Source organism: Mus musculus, chromosome 9, assembly GCF_000001635.26.
Source record: "Mus musculus strain C57BL/6J chromosome 9, GRCm38.p6 C57BL/6J".
In the NCBI taxonomy this organism is placed as follows: domain Eukaryota; kingdom Metazoa; phylum Chordata; class Mammalia; order Rodentia; family Muridae; genus Mus; species Mus musculus.
The window spans coordinates 62,072,846-62,090,669 of NC_000075.6; the positions used below are offsets into that span (position 1 = coordinate 62,072,846).

At 39.4% G+C, this 17,824-nt stretch overlaps 1 protein-coding gene across 3 annotated transcripts in view; it reads right to left on the reverse strand.

Annotated features, from left to right (window-relative positions):
- The window catches only part of Glce (glucuronyl C5-epimerase), a 65,366-nt gene that overhangs the window by 15,602 nt on the left and 31,940 nt on the right, over positions 1-17,824 (reverse strand). The window contains exons 2-3 of one of the 3 annotated variants that reach the window (NR_160774.1): positions 15,584-15,674; positions 3,664-9,180 (exon numbers count right to left, since the gene is read on the reverse strand). The exons of 1 other annotated variant lie outside the window; for it this stretch is intronic. The gene's annotated coding sequence lies outside the window, so the exon portion shown is untranslated. Of the gene's footprint in view, positions 1-3,663; positions 9,181-15,583; positions 15,675-17,824 lie in introns of those variants that run through there. One more of the 3 variants, NM_033320.5, reaches the window with a different exon arrangement.

The following is a 17,824-nucleotide window of genomic DNA, read 5'->3' on the forward strand; positions in this document are numbered from 1 at the left end:
AGGGGTAAACAGACGGTACACCTGGGCCTGTTCAACTGTAGTCCACTTAGTCACTTAAGTCTATTCATTTCTGATCTCTAGACATGTTATTTCAGTGGAACATCAAAAAGGAAAGGAGGCAAAGATGTGTGCATGTCCTGAAAATATACACAGAACTAGAAAGCTGGGAATGTAATACAAGCTGAGTATCTGAAATGTTTGAGACCAGAAAAGTTTAGCTCTCTCCTGGTCTTTGAATTTCTGCATGTATGCTATATTGGAAGTGGGACTCAAATCTAGCCATAAAATTCATTTGAATATGTGTGTGTGTGTGTGTGTATACACACACACACATATATACACACATATATAAACATATTATGAGAGAAAGCCTGAAAATGAACTTTATATACTTTAAAAATGTATTTATCCTATATGTATGTTCTTATACACCATGTGTCATGTGCAGGTACTCTCAGAGACCAGAAGAGAGTACTGGACCCCTTGGAACTAGAGCTGGTAGGTGTGAGCTGCTTGATCCAGGTGCTGGAAATCCAAACCAGGTCCTCTGAAAGAGCAGTAAGTGATTATAACTACTGAGCCATCATACAGCTCCAAATCTTATAGAGTATGTTTGATGACTTTGTGCATGAGGAAGTTTTATTACCATTTTCCACTTGTAGCATCAAGTCAGTATTCAAAAAATCTGAATCTGGGAGATATATTTAATATTTCTTCTTGTACTAGAAATACTCATTCTAATAATGTTCTATCATTTATATCACTACTAAGAGAAAATGTATTAAGTGACTTAAAAACAACAAAGTAGCACAAAGTGTGGTACGAGCAATCTGTCAAAGGTCATGCTTATAAATAAAAGTTGTGATAAAGACAAACTGAACCATGTGTTATCATTTATATAATACATCCACCATGCCAGACATTTTGACCATTAAACAGAAATATTGGGTGCTCTTGATACATAAATTTAATAAAACCAAGTTTGACCCCAGAACCCATGATGGAAGAGAGGATCCTACAAAGTTCTTCTGACCCCCACTCTTACTGCACTCCAACCCAAATATCATGAACATACACAATAATAAAAAAATGTAAACACAGAAATACAAGGCTCTTTGTTACATCTTTGAGGAGTATCTTTCCTCCTCTATCCAAATGTGAGTAACTGCTCATTGAACAACACTACTCTATGACACAGCACATGATAGGAAAACCAAAATAACATAGTTCAACACATTTTCAATAACCCCAATGCCAAGATTTATATCTGATAGCATTTCTTACTAAAAAATAAAACAAAAGAAAATGGGACTTCTTAGAAAAATTAGATGATTCTAGGTTCGTGACAGGTAACAGACTTTCAAAAATCAATGGAATCACAGCCCATGGGTCAAAATAGCTGTAGAAGCTGGGTGATTTAGCACGCAGGAGGCTAAAACAAGATTCTGAGCTTGAGGCTGGCTTGGGGCATACAGCAAGACCCTGATCAGAAAAAGTTAAGAGGGTATTAGACCAACACTGGAAAAAGATATTGATAACTGTTAAGTCTGACCAACAGGCATATTATATACTAAGTTACATATTTATATGTTTAAACATTCCCACAATTAAAAAAAATACAGTGCTGTGTAGCTAAAAGACTAGTGGACAGCCTTAAAGTTCCTCTGTCAAATTTATTTGTTAAAAATTGAGAGAATTACGTCTGAAGTTACCTAAAATAACCCAAAGTCTCAACATTACTCAAAAAGGATAAAGTCAGCCCCCCCCCAACAAATAAACAACAACAACAACAACAACCAACAGTGAAACTAGTAACTAACTCTGAGAACTGTACTTTAGAATGGTTCAACAGCCCTAGTCAATATAGTATTCTATTTTCTAGAAGTCCAGTTAGTAATATAGAAGAGAAACAACAGGAGATGAGCATTATGCAATCCCTCCTGAAATGACAACTGCAGGCAGTTTTTGACAATATGACTGTTATGACCTGTGTTTGTTTATTATGTTCTTTTATTAATATATCAAGCAATTTATTTTTCTTATTATTCTTAGATAATAATAATAAGAAAAAGATCACCACATGCCCAAATGGACTGGTTAAGCAATTGTTCTCCAGTTACTATGCAGCAGGTAAGGAAGACACTAACCATGTGCCTAGAGAAAAAAAATTAATGCGCATCATCAGATGGGTATCATAGTAACACTATGATATGAGGACTGTAAAAGTTAGGGAGAATGTACCCCAAAATAAGAGAAAGAAGCCTCTAATTCTCTTTTAATTTTTTTAATGGGGACCAGAAACCCTTCAAAGAATAATCAGGGGAAAACTGACTCATGTCAGGGATGCTTCTAGCCAGGAGATTTACACTTGCCTGACATTCTCTTTCCCTGGTATCCACTTGGCCTCCTTCCTTACTTCACTTGAGCCAGCGCTTAGATGCCTTAGAACTAAAAAGGCCTCAGTGATCAGTCCATGTGCCCACCATTCTCTAGCTCCTTACTCAGTCTGACACACTTCTTTCCTTAGATTATTGTCCATCTCCAACCCATTACTGCACTCCCAGTGCCTAAGGCCGAATCTGGTCCAAAGGAGGCCTTGGTTAAAGATTTGTTAAATGAATAAGCATTGTTTAAAATACAAATTAAAAACACAGGCATTTAAATCAGCCAACTGTGTTTTCTTTCCTGTATTTGGGTATCTGAAAATCATAAATCAAATAGAAATGAGTATAAGTGACATAACAAAATACACTGAGATGTATCATGGCCAACTCTTTAAAAACAGATTTGCAATTTAATTACTGCTGTTTACTGCTTGGCAAGACTGAAGACTTAAATTATACAGTCAATTGGTTAAATATCCAGAATGGATTTAACTTAAAAAAAAAAAAGGCCTAATATTTTGGGTGTTTAAGACCCTTCTAGAAGTATAAACAATTATACTCTAGAAATGATTCACAATAAGACAAAAGTAAGCTCTGCTAGCTCATTTAATTTTTTTTGTATCAAAGTTAACACGATCTCTGACACCGTGGCTCATAATGCTTCAAATAAGATAACATTCCTAAAGCAGAGTGGTGGTACAGGTTGTAATCCTATCACTTGGAAGGCTGAAGATGACCCAGAGTGCCAGGCTAGTATGGGCTGCACAGCAAGACTCACATGTATCTGCGTGATTTTACACATGGCAAGCCTTATGCTTTGTGATGTTAAGAAGACACTGAAGACGTAAATTTGATGGATCACATAACTAAGATTAAGAAGGGATCTGAACACTGGCTGTCAGACTGTGAGGCCTGCGTTCTTATTATTATAGAATATCTATGAGCAGATACACAATATTTCCTTTCAGAAACTGGATGATTCCCTGATAGTCAACTAAATGTGGATGTTAACAAGCTTTTCTTTTCTTTTCCTTTCTCTCTCCCACCTCCTCCCTCCCTTCCTTCCTGTGGAGACTGTATAACCCTGGATGGCTTGGAACTCATTATATAGACCAAGCTGGCCTCAAATTCAGAGATGTGCCTTCCCCTGCCCAGGAGTGCTGAACTAAGGACAAGGCTGAATTCTGTCCCCAAATCATGTCATATAAATACAGTTTAACTGTAAAAACAACCTAAGGCAAGACTCTGTATTGGTATCTTTGCTTGTTTCTTTTCTTGCTTAGATGCATGATTTTAATTTTAAGTTTTTAATATTTTTTAAAGATGATTTTAAAACAGGAATACCAGAATAGGCTTGTTTGCCTCATTTAATAAACGTAGCAAGTGTTAGAGAATACTCCTGTTTGAATTATCATCAAGTAATCCTCCATCTTTTTCCTACAGTGTTTAATAACAAATCGATCCCTATTCAACTTGCTCTGGTCTCTCTAGAATATAAATTCTACATATTACATCTTTTTACTCTTTACTTTCTTCAAATATTTTACATCTCTTTTCATTTGCATTTTGGGAAAGCTTCTCAAATTTGTATTCTATATCATGAATTCAATTTTTGAATGTGTTCTTTATTCTGGTGCAGTTTAATTTGGCCTCTGCATAATTCAATGTCTACTCTATTGCTTAATGCTTTTAAAAACAGTTTCCATCCTATTGTCCTTATTTTATCTACACTCTTTTAATTTATATCTTTCTATTAGCTAGTATTCTTTTTTCATCTTAGCCTTACTGCCTTGTGAATTCATTTTCAATATCTATGATCTCTGCAATTTTTCTCTCTTTTTATAATTGGTTATTTTATTTATTTACATTTCAAATGTTATCCCCCTTCCTGATTTCCCCTCTGCAAACCCCTTATCCCATCCCTCCCCAACCCTGTTTCTATGAGGGTGCTCTTCCACCCACCCATCCACTCCCACCTCCCCGCCCTTGCATTCCCCTATGCTGGGCCTCTCCTTCCATTGATGCCAGATAATGCCATCCTCTGGTTTCCTATGCAGCTGGAGTCATGGGTCATTCTCCCTCCACCCCCGCCCCCAACCTTCATGTGTATTCTTTGGTTGGTTTAGTCCTTGGGAGCTCTGGTTGGTTGATACTGTTGTTGTTCCTATGGGGTTGCAAACCCCTTCAGCTCCTTTGGTCCTTCCCTTAACTCCTTCATTGGCATCCCCATGCTCAGTTTGGCGGTTAGCTGCAAGCATCCGCACCTCTATCTGGTCAGGCTCTGGCAGACCCTTCTCAAGGGACAGCTATACCCGGCTCCTGTCAGCAAGTGCTTCTTGGCATCAGCAAGAGTGTCTGGGTTTGGTGTCTGCAGATGGGATGGATCCACAAGTGGGACAGTCTTTGGATGGCCTTTCCTACAGTCTTTGCTCCATTCTTTGTCCCTGTATTTCCTTTAGACAGGAGCAATTCTGGGTTAATATTTTTGAGATGGGTGGGTGGCCCCATCCCTCAACAGGGGACCGATATGGTCTCTGCAGGTTCTATCTCCCCTTTGTTCAGTATTTCGGCTAATGTCATCCCCGTTGGGTCCTAGGAATCTCTTGCTTCCCTGGCATCTGGGAATCTAGTGGCTACCCCCGGTTCCCTATCCCCTACTGCTACACACCTCTGGTCAATTTCCTGACCCTCTGTACTTCTCCCCTGTCTCCTCCCACATCTGATCCTGTTCCCCTTTCTCTCCCCCATCTTCTCTCCCTCACTCTACCTCCCATGATTATTTTGTTCCCCATTTTAAGTAGGACCAAAGTACCTACACTTTGTTCTTCCTTCTTCTTGAGCTTCATATGGTCTGTGAGTTGTATCATGGGTATTCGGAGCTTTTGGCCTAATATCCACTTATCAGTGAGTACATACGTAAGCCTAAGAAATGATTTCCAGCAGGTGGTGATGGTGCATGCCTTTAAACTCAACACTGGGGTGGGGACAGAGGCAGATGGATCTCTGAGTTTGAGGCTAGTCTGGTCTACAGAGCAAGTTCCAGGACAGAGAAATCCTATCTCAAAAAAACAAAAATAGGTAGATAGGTAGACAGACACAGGAGGGGGAGGGGGAGGAGAAATGCTTTCTAAAATTTCTGTGAAGTAAACTCTTATATGGAGTATATGCGTTTGTTATGGAGAAATCAAGGTAGAACCGAGCTGGAAGAAGGAACTACACAGTCTCCCAGGGGAGAAAAGGCATCAGTGAACTTACCTAGCTGTGAATCCTGTGAACTACAAGAGCAACTTGCCAGGTAAGCTGTACCTTTCTATCTATATCACTACTGTTAGGAAGGTACCAACTGCTCCCTGATTAAAGACCTATCCCATAGGATGGAATCCATGTCTGGTACGGTAAACCTGGTGAAAAATCCATGGTAGGAGAGATCAGAGGCTCTGGGGGGAAGCTGAATACTGCTGTCCAGCTAAACTGACATTGTGTCAAGTCTAAACATTGACGTTTATACCCAGAGACCACTGCTACTCTTGGCCTTAATCAGAGAAGGCTATTTTCAGGGAATGTGATGTAGAATCATGGCTGTATATGGTGCTGCCAAGTGATGGGTAAGTGCTCATTCCTTCTACACTCTTTTAATTTATATCTTTCTATTACCTCTAAGACTCAGGGAGCATTGTGGAAGAGTGGTGCAAAGAATGGAAGAGCCAGAAGATAGGAAGAAGAACTATGGATGTTATCTCGTAGACAAGACACATTAGCCATTGCCACTGTGAACTCACAGCAACTACAGATGCCTGTACTGGGTCTGCACAAGAATGGGCCTAGCATCAATGGGGCATAGATGATGGAGAAGCTCAGGGGTCTCTACCCATTGACTGCTAGCCTCATGGAGAGAGGTAATTACTCTCTTCAGTTATTAATGCATGGGTGACTCCTCCAGGCTCCAAGGGATAGTTCCAATCTAATGATCACAACTTGCCTTGGTTTAGCTAATTGGGTTACAAATCAAAACATTATGAATCTGGGAAAAGGACTGACTGGAAGGAGGAGGACATTTAACAAGGCAGGGGAGAGAGTTATCAGAATGCATTATATACATGCATAAAGCTGTCAACAAAATAAATCCATTAAAAGTCAATGTTTTTGCCTTGTATTCAATGGTGTGTTGTCTTTTGTTTTTGGAACTGTTGCAGAATCCTGTCTCCAGTACTTCTGTTAAATCAGCAGCTAGATCTAGAGGTTTGATAAGAGTAGGGTTTAATTTTTGTTCAACGGGAGTAATTCATGATAGAGGTATGAAATTTATTCAGGGTATATATGATGTAGAACTATCTCTGTGATAGTAAAATTAACCTGTATGTGCAGGTAGGTGCTTCCAGCCCCACACAGCCACTAGAAAGCTCTCCATTAGCAGTTCGCCTATCACTTTATCAGTCCTTCTCAATGCATTAGCTGGAACACCTCAGAAAAGAAAACCTTGCCTTACTATTTGCTTAGCTTGACAATATATAGTTGTACAGGAAAGTAATTACTGATTTTTTTTATTTAGCAATTATAAAAATAATGAATTGGTTGTTTAATAACCTCTAAAATAAGCAAAAAGCCTTTAAAAAGGCAACACAGAAGCTCAGAGCTTTGATGAATTTCAATTTACTATAGTTACTGGTGTTTAATGCTCAAGTTATTCTAACTTTAGCCAATGTCACTCTTTTCAAATTGGCTCTAAGTCCTTTCAAACAACCTCAATGGCTTTTGATAGCTTCTCTGCTATTTTTCATGACAAGACATCCTAGGTTCATCATGTAACTTTCTGTGCAAGACCTGAAATAGCCATTTATTTCAGGGTCTGGTTCCTTTCAGTGTGAATATCAAGTGTTCAGTTGAAATTTCTTGACATTTCAGTATTTCAAGCATATGGTGCTGTGCTGTGCTGTGCTGTGCTGTGCTGTGCTGTGCTGTGCTGTGCTGTGCTGGTTTCATTTCAACAGCACCTAGAGGAGGGGTTAGAGGGAATCAGATACCTGTGCCCAGCAACACTGTGGTCTGTGAGGGCTGGGTTATACTGTTAGAAACAGACACCATATGTCCTAGCCATTGTTACTTTTTATTCACATAAAAGAAACCCAAAAGTATACAGTCTGAAACATTGAAGTAGCTACATGCTCATCAAGGACATAGCAACTTTTAATCTTTTTATATCAACCTATGACCCAAGAAAGCTACTGAAGCCTCTGCTTTATGTCTGCATTGCAGCCCAGGAAGCAGCAGAAAGGCCCAAGGGCAAAAGAGCACATCTTTGTGTGGAATCAGTTCCCTTTAATGAGACATCCCTTCAGTTTCACATAACACTCCTGACACCTCATTAGCCAAACCTCAGAAACATGGCTACCTCAAGTTGAAAGGAAGACTGAGAAATACCTTTTGTTCCAGACAGCAATGTGCTAAGTTAAAAACAAAAGACCTAAAACAAAACAAAACCAAAAAAACCACAGCAGGGTTCAATGATTCAGAAGCAGAACATGGACATGGGGAGCAAGCCAGGGTAAAGTCTTTCCGATGCACAAATTAACCACCTCCTCTCCAAATACCTCTTTTTTATATCTCAATTACAATAAGCTCATAACAACCACACAGTGAAATATGAATTTAATTAATAATTTTAATTTTGCATAGCATATGCTTAGATTGACACATTGCTTACAAGCAAGAAGAGAGCCTTATTCCATAAGGACTGTACAGTAGACTTCGAAGAACATTTTAGTAAGACTATAAATTGCTAAGTCTTTCTGAGATTATTATAAATTTGTTGGCATTCTCTAAATTGAAGGTGCAGGGCAATTTTACTTATATATTTTGTTGCTATCAATTCCTGCTACAATAGTCACTGTTAGCCATAAATAGTAAGCTGAAACATGTCTCATCCAGAAACCAAGAAGGCTTGCTCTTGACAGTGTGGGTAGTTACATACCCTTCAGTCTACTTTACCAGGCTGTTACTGAAGCAACTTCGTCTTCCCATCACCCCAAATTGCTGCTAAGAATCAGCTGCAACACTCAACACACAATAGTAATCTTGTTACCCCTGTTTATCAAGGCATGTCTGGGTTAAAAATCCTCAACAAATCAAAAAGATTGTTTTGTATTCTCTATTTTTAAAGGAAGGGGAAGTTACAGGAAAAAAATGCATTCCTCATATATACTGTGTTATATACATGGTAGGGTTTATACTAACATTTATTTATCTGACCTCGAAGGGTTAAGCTCTTTCCACCAGGCCACAATATCATATTATCTGGTTCCAAATCACTATGTATCTCTGCCAACTAGGTAAGAACGGAATACTTGCTCATGGCTTGTGAAGAGACAAAGAGCAGCACTGTGTACCAGGTCTGCCCTTTAAGAGTCTCTAAGGTCTTCAGCTTAACTTTCTCCAATAGCAGCATAAGGAGGAGCGAAGGGCTGCTTTGCATCCAGAAAAGCAACACTGCAGTGGCACTAAATTCTTCTTTGAAGTAGTGTACAGCACTGAAGGGAAAGGCTCTCTGCTTGCTTCTAAGCAATGTGTTAAACTAAGCATAAGCTATGTAAATAAATCAGTTCAGAAAGGAGCTGCAGGCCTCTGCAGGTCTGAGATTTCTCCACTCATTAGGAAAGCTAAGAAAAAGAGCCTAATGATGTGTTTGCTCTGCATGGTTCCCGCACAGGGGGACTTCACAGTATGAGCTTTCCTAGGAAGTCTACATGTGCTGATGGCAGTAAGTTCTCACAGAACATCTTCTCTCAAGTTTGGTGCCATCCTGTGAAGACAGGAATGAAACAAGGAAGGCTCATCAGAAGTTGGCTGACAGTGATCTTTATTTTTCTTTTTCTTTTTAATTTAAATATTTATTTATTTATTATATGTAAGTACACTGTAGCTGTTTTCAGACATCTCAGAAAAGGGTGTCAGATCTCATTACGGGAGGTTGTGAGCCACCACGTGGTTGCTGGAATTTTAACTCAGGACCTTTGGAAGAGCAGTCAGTGCTCTTAACTGCTGAGGCATCTCTCCAGCCTGATAGTGATCTTTAAAATCTTGCCACTACACCATCACAAGCTTTCTCTGTGGAGTTCTGGTTGTCCTGTAACTCTTTTTGTGTATGAAGGTGACCTCGAAAGTACTGGGATTAAAGGTGTGCACCACTTTGTTGGGTTAGCAACTTTTAAAATACTAAAGACATGACATCTCTGTCATGTAGAAAAATCACTATGTGGATAGTAGATGATTTAAAAAAAAATCACAGGATTTTTTTTTTTTTAATGTAATTACTGTGGGAAGCAATTCTGAGGCATTTCAGAAAGCATCTTACAAAAAAAGTGGACAGAATGGGACTCATCATATAAAAATAACCTATTCCTATATTCACTTTTCTAATATTTATGATAACATATCAAGCAACAGTGTCAGCTTTGAGTTACTACAACTAAACACCTGAGACAACCTCCTTGCAAAGTAAAAGTTTATTCAGTTAATTGTCTTTGAGTTTTCTGTCCAACGTTAAGTAGCATCCTATGTTAGGGCTTAGATGAGCATGGCGCATCACCACAGGACCATGCATCTGAGAGTGCTCACTGCACAACACAGAGACAGACTGAGGTTCCATAGGCCCTTTGGAGGGCATGCCCCAAGGACCTAAGGACCTCCTATTTCTCAAGGGTCTCCCACCTCCCAACAGTGCTACTCTGGGAACACAGTACTAGCCTTCTGATCTGGCCTAATCCTTTGCAACTTAAAAAAAAATTGTTTAAAATATATTATAAATTTCTCTCAATAATAAATATTCATCAGAATAGTGAGTAGGAGACAAGAGAGCTTCTTACAAAAGGGAAGAGGAAGAGACCAGCAGCTTTGAGTCCTTATCAGCTATCACATTTTCTGCTCTGAACTAGAGAGACAGGCTCTATTTTCCAGATAAGAACACAGATGTCGAGTCAAGTGATGACTCACCCAGGCTCTGCTGCTGCTGCCAATCACTGCTTGTACTAGCTCTCTCACTGGCACCCCAAAAGTGGCTAGGACTAAACGAGATGAAAGTGTGGAAATGTTTCTAAACAAGAAGGTGACTGAATTGGATAAACTGCAAAGTTCTATTTTCCTTTCATATAGGTTAATAATTTGTTCAAAATTATAATTTGACTCAGGACTAATAAATGGTACAGGTAGAAATCTAACAAGTAACATGGATAAAGCCAGATTATAGGCCTAACTACAATTTTAAGTTCTTTGTTTGTTTTTTGAGATAGGTTTCTCTCTGTAGCCTTGGCTGTCTTGGAGCTCACTGTAGATCAGGCCAGTCTACAACTCAAGAGTCCACCTGCCTCTACCTCCCTAATACTGGGATCAAAGGCATGCACCACCACAACCAGCCAATTTTAAACTTTAATCCAATGTTTGCCACACTACATTTCTGCTCCACTTCATTTCTTATCATTTATCTTTGTTTTACTACAACATGCAAAACTTTTAAAAACTGTCCAGATGTCATTTATTTGCTCTCCAAATTTCAAAACAGCCAACGAAATTTTTTGTCTTCAATTTCTAACAGAGCCTTCAATGAAGTATCTTCTATTTTAGGTGATATAAGCTGAAGAAATCTATAAAGTACTCACTAAAGAGAATATCATTCAAAATTCCAAGTTAAACAGGTTATATGTGAGTACCAACAGCAGTTTAGGCCAGGAGTAATCTAAATGTCCAACTAATGACAGGATAAACTGGCTTATGTGTACGATGGAATATAACTTAATAACATATTGATTCCAATACCTATCTGTGCCTGTGATGGTTTGTATATGCTTGGCCCAGAAAGTGACACTAGTAGGAGGTATGGCCTTGTTGGAGTAGGTGTGTCACTGTGGGTGTGGCCTTTAAAACCCTGATCCTAGCTGCCTGGAAGCCAGTCTTCTCCTAGTGGCCTTCAGATGAAGATGTAGAACTCTCAGCTCTGTCTGAACCTGCCTGGATGCTGCCATCTCCTGCCTTGATGATAATGGACTGAACCTCTGAACCTGTGAGCCAGCTCCAATGAGATGTCCTTAAAAGAGTTGCCTTGGTCATGGTGTCTGTTCACAGCAGTAAAACCCTAAGACACTCCCCCAACATGGATGAATCTCTAAAACATAATCCAAGGCTACTCACTACATATAATCCCATTTCTGTTAGTGGCTAGAAGAGAGATCTATCAAGGAGGATAGCACAAAAAAAATAAAATAAAAAAGGAACTTTCTGGAATAATAAAAATATTCTAGAGCTAGAGATAATAAAATATAATAAAAATATTCTAGAGCTCAGAGGATAAGAGTACTGGCTGCTCTTCCAGAGGTCCTGAGTTCATTTCCCAACAACCACATGGTTTTCTTGTAAATAAATCAACAACCATCAGAAAATACATGTCTGTATTACTATTAGCTGAAATTCAGAAATTCAACACATGCTCAGTAACTTTGTGATAGTCCAGTGAAAAGCTTACAGAAATGATAAGTCAATGACTCAGAGGCCTAGGGCACCCAGATGCCATCCAGGCAGAGGAGAATACACAGAGGTCTGCCTGCTGGTGGCTCAACCGAAGTGGGAGCCACTAAGATGTACAATTAATTATGTGGTGGACAGATGGGAGAAAAAGAGAAGTAGAACAGTCTGAACATTATGAAGAGAGGTAGAACTGGAGACCTGAGGGTGGAAAGGAATAGCCTATCGTGAACTGCCACCTGAGGCCATGGTAAAATTCCAGTCCATGCTGCTGCTGAGGGCCATGTCTGGGTCTGTGGCAATATAGCAGCAGGAGTCTGTGTCTATGACCGTGACTCATATTACCACTAAAGACCATGTGAAGGTCCCTGGTTTGGGTTGCTGCCTGGGACCATGTTGATGTCCAAGAGCTGTGTAGAGCTGGCCCTGCCCCTCTCAAAGGCTGCAGTACTTGCGAGAGTGGGCCCTGCACCTTACCTGGAAGTACAGTAGAGCTGGCCCTGATGGTGAAATCGCAGGTGAGTCAGCTCTGAGGGTGTAAGAAGGAGAGGTGGCTCAGCCCCTTGCTAGCTACAGCACATGGGAGAGCACCCACACCTTGACTGGGCAGCACAGTAGAGCTGGCTTTGGCAGCTTGGGTGTGGGTGGGCTGGCCATAAGAGCAGGACAGATGTCCCTACCCCTTGCCAGCTGTAGCATTGGGGCAGTGCTGAAGAGCTCACCCCTGTGGTGTGGATGCAGGAGAGCTGGCGGGATGACCAGCTCTACCATATAGGCCTGAGATCCAGGGCTTTGAGTTAGTCTACCTCAACATCTACCTCAACTATGAACCACTGGAAGACATGAAGAGGCTAGTTCTAAAGATCAAAGATGCAGGATCTCCATGACACAGGGCAACAACAGGATATTCGAGGAGTCCTGGTGAGGATCCAGTATTGATGGTGTAGCAGAAGCCAGGGGCCTTGAAACAGACCAATGACTCACTGCAATGAACACTTGCAAGTAAAGATATGTGGACAAAAGGGTATATCTGTGGGACACACTGTAACACGCTACAGCTTCCATGATAAGATGTTTTCTATGCTTTTTTTCTTCTGGGGTAGAGGCAAGGGTGGAGGGGGCTATGAAAGGGTGTGGAGATGAGTGGAATTGGGATACATGATGTGAAACTCACAAAGAATCAATACAAAGTTTCTTAAAATACAATTACAAATGTTTTAAATTTCCAGTTTTCTTTCTTTAAAAGTTTTAAATTTATTTTCTGAGAAAAAAACAAACATAAACATCATATCCAAACCTATTTTAAACCAAATACTCTCTCAGGCTAGATGTCACATATTGTTTCAAATCCAATGGTGTTTTTTTTAAAATACATTGAAAATTACAGAAAGTTTATTTTTAAAAAATAAGTTATCCAGAATAAGTTCCCTCCCAATCCTTATTTTTCCCCTTCAGATTTTAGTGTCTAAGCCAGGTAATTCGTTAATAGAAGCTGGAAATGCATTATAATTTCTACATAGACCACTCTATGCTTTTATTTTTTTCTTTAGCATTATAGAGATTGTTGAGAAGCACAGCATATATATTACTCAACTCCAATTTTAATTTCTTCTTCTAATGTTTCTAAACATTCATAATTTTAGTAATAACATTAAATTAGATCTAGTACCCAAGAACATAAAAATCTGTGTGCTGAGTCCCTTTTGTAAACGAGCACACTATCTTCATGAAATGTCCATAAATCCTCTCCCTGCAAATCACCCCCAGATTACTCACGCACCAACTGGTAGAGCACAAATGCTTTGTTATACTATATTGTTTAGGAAACTACCACAAGGAAATAAAGTTTATATAGTTTTCCCTGCAAACATCTTTGCGTTGATGTTGGTCAAATCCACCAATATGGAACTTGCTGAGATGGAGGGACAACCACATTAAGTGGTTGAATTCATACTTTAGAGGGAAATGTAATGCCTATTTTAGCTGCTAGATGATTTTGTCATGTAGCCCAGGCTAGCCTTGAACTTTCAATCTTTCTGCCTTAGCCTCTCCAAGTAACCTACAACGCACTACCACAGTTGGCTCAAACTTTTGTATTAGGATAGTTTCACTTAAAACTTCATGTGCTGTAAATTACTTAATCAGGGAAGCTAGTAATAGCAATCATCATTCTCTCAAAGTCTTACTAGTTCTGTTTAATCTTACTAGGTAAAGCAAAGTAAAGTTGGTATGAATCTCTTTTTTAGAATAGGAACAAAACACTATTATGTAAGCTTTTAGTTTTGAAAACAGAGCACTACTCAGAAATAAATAAGCACTTGGCACGCAACCATTGACAGCATTATGTCTGTGTTTAATATACCAATTATCTCAGAAAACTAGTGTTGTCATTTATTTATTTATTTATTTATTTATTTATTTAATGGTTTTAGAGCTTTATTGTAGAAACGCAGAGAGAAAAAGAGAAGGTAAGAGAGAGAGGCCAGCCATGGCCATGTGGAGAGAGGGGAAGGGAGAGAGAGCAAGAAGGGGAGCTAGAGATGAGAGTAAGAAAGGTGAGAGCTTAAGAGCTTGCTTTTTATTTTTAATTTATTTATTTTGTGTGTGTGTTTTTGAGACAGGATATCTCTGTGTAGACCTGACTGGCCTGGAACTCACTCTGTAGACCCGGCTGGACTCAAGAGATTTGCCTACCTCTGCCTCCACTGCTTCTAGCTAGAAAACTAAGGCTTCCTAAGGCTTTCACTTCAGGATTTTTGGCTTGGTACAGGTACTTAGACAATTATATGCATATTTAAATTTAAAGTAATGAACTCAGCATAGAAGTGCTAAGGTAGCCACAGACAAAGACAACTGAGTGGATATGGCTATGTTCCAATAAAACATTATTTACTAAATAAAACAAGTGGCCAGGCTGTAGGCCAATTTGATGACTTTTGTCCCCAGGCAAACATTTCTTTTTATTACACCCCATCACACCATCCTGCTTCCTTTACATCTGGTAGTTGTTATTTAAAGACACACTAGTCATTTAAATGGTAAAAGACTCCCACTACCCACTTTCTGTTGACAGAATCTCATGTATTTCAGTGAGGCTTCCAACCTGCTAAGGAGCAGAGGATGACCTTCAATTTCTAACCCTCCTGCCTCTGTCTCCAAAATGAGATTATAGGTGTCCCCCACATCTGGTTTAAGTGGTATGAGGGATGGAACCCTAGGCTTTGTGTATGCCAAGCAAATATAAAATGCTTTAAGAACCCACAAAAATGTTTTTAGGTACAAATCTCTAGAGACTCAGAAATAAAAATGAGCTAGAGAAATTACCCAAGGAGCTATAGGGAACTGCAACCCTATAGGTGGAACAACAATATGAACTAACCAGTACCCGGGAGCTCTTGTCTTTAGCTGCATATGTATCAAAAGATGGCCTAGTCGGCCATCACTGCAAAGAGAGGCCCATTGGACTTGCAAACTTTATATGCCCCAGTACAGGGGAACGCCAGGGCCAAAAAGGGGGAGTGGGTGGGTAGGGGATTGGGAGGGTGGGTATGGGGGACCTTTGGGATAGCATTGAAAATGTAAATGAGGAAAATACCTAATAAAAAAAGAAATAAAAACGTTTTAATAAAATAAACATTAAAGTATGTTGAAAACATGTCAGGGTACAATTACATTTTATTAAATAATCTTACCTTAATCAAATGAAAGAATCAAAATCTTAGTACATTTCTGGCTTCAATTCAAAAAATATTTGAATCAAAACTTCAGTTTCTTGTTAAATTCCTAGAAAAAAATTGAAAAACCTTTAAGCAAGGTTCTAGTTGCAGATAAAATATAGCAAATACAACACTTCAACTGTCCCACCAACTGAATGTAGCTCTAAGACCTAAATGCCTAAAATAGAATACATGGGAACCCTAGAAAGTAATGGCAATAGGCAGATCCTATAAGAGGACTAGAATGCAAAGCACTATTTTGGAATGGCCATCATTTTGTTCTCATCTAGTATCATCCAGCCTGAAGTGTATATAGCCCAATGACAAGTTTCATGTTGCAGCTGTGACTAAGGTAAATCTTTACACAAGAAAGTATAGGAAACACACACACACACACACACACACAAATACCTCTCCTCCATCTTCAGCCCAGCTATCTGTGGGAGCAATAGCAATAAAGATCATGAGTCTAAAACTCAGGGGCAAGGGAACACTGCTCTCTGGTCAGAGATGCTACAGTTCCAAGAGGATAGATATATGGAATCCTTAGTGTGTTTGTGGTTCTGCCCCCATCCCCTCCTATATCCTCCTACTGCTGAGTCCTGAAGATGAGCACAGCTTCAGGGAGCGTACCTTAACAAATAAAGCTTCACCTTTCTGATCAGAGACTGGAAAAGGGGAGCCCAGAGACCACTAAACAAGGAGACCAACACTATAGCAAAGTATCATACTGTAGGTGCACCATGAAATATGATGGGATTACAAACTGACAATTTGCCCAATGCTGAAAATATCCTACAAAATGTACTTAGTACACTTAGCCTACCAAATACCACAGCCTAGTGTATATGCACCTAGACCACAAGTACGTAAAATCATCTAATAAAAGCCTGTTTCAAAATGAAGTGTTATCTTGTGTAATTTACTGAACATTATACTGAAAGTGAAAACCCAGAAAACGTGCATGTTTTGCTTAATATTTTAATACTGTGACAAAGTTGAGAAGATCTCAGGAAGAAGAAAGCTTTTGATTTTTGGCCTGCTTGCCCTCATTCAAGCTGGCAAATTCATTCCTTAACTATTATTAGAGTCTTCTTTAGGATTCTAATGTATACTGAAGGTCAGCTGAGATCTTCAGCCTCCTGGACAAAACTAGTATTAGATTCTTGGACTTTCCATCAGGAAGCAACTATTGTTGGACTATCAGGATCACAGCTTGTAAGTCACTCTAATAAATCGAGTGTGTGTATGTGTGTGTTTTCATTCTATCGGCTCTGTTTCTATATAGAACTCTAACAATTTCAAATTATTAAAGCAACAATGTTACCAGTTTTATGCAATTAATAAAACTTAGCTGGCATAATGGTATACACCTGTAAATCCAGTTACTTGTGAGGCCGAAGCAGGAAAATCACAACTTACAGGCCAGACAGGAGTATACTGTGAAATCCCAGCTCAAAGACAACACAACCACAATAGAATAGGCCAAAAAAGCTTTTTTTTTTTTTTTTTTTTTTTTAAGAATACTGACTTGTGGGACAGGGATAGGGCTCAATTTGTAAAGTGCTTCTATGCAGATATGAGGATCAGAATTTAGATTCCCTAGCAGCCAAATAAAAAAAGCTGATATGGGGCTGAAGAGATGGCTCAGTGGTTAAGAGCACCGACTGCTCTTCTGAATGCCCTGAGTTCAAATCTCAGCAACCACATGGTGGCTCACAACCATCTGTAGTGAGATCTGTCATCCTCTTCTGGTGCATCTGAAGACAGCTACAGTGTACTTAATATAATAATAAATAAATCTTTAAAAGAAAAAAAAAGCTGATGTGATCCAAATGCTTGTGGGAGGGGCATGGAGAGATAGGAATACCCTTAGGGCATTCTGGCCAGCTAGTCTATCCAAAATGGTGAGCTCTGGGGGCAGTGAGAGATTTGTCTCAAAAAGAAAGAGCAATGGAGAAAGATACTCAATACAGACCACTGGCTTTCACGTGCAGGTGCTCTGGCAAATGCATATGCACCCCCCCCCCCGCCATCCCCCACATATACTCCTAACTTTTCTACCTAACTTCTACAATAGGAAGAAAAAGGGGTGGTATTACATAGAAAACATTCTGAAAAATGAAAAACAATACTTCATTTGCTTTTTTATTCTGGGGAAAATCATCAGGGGAAAGCAAGGTATATGAATAAAAAGGGTGAGGAAAAGCAAGCTGA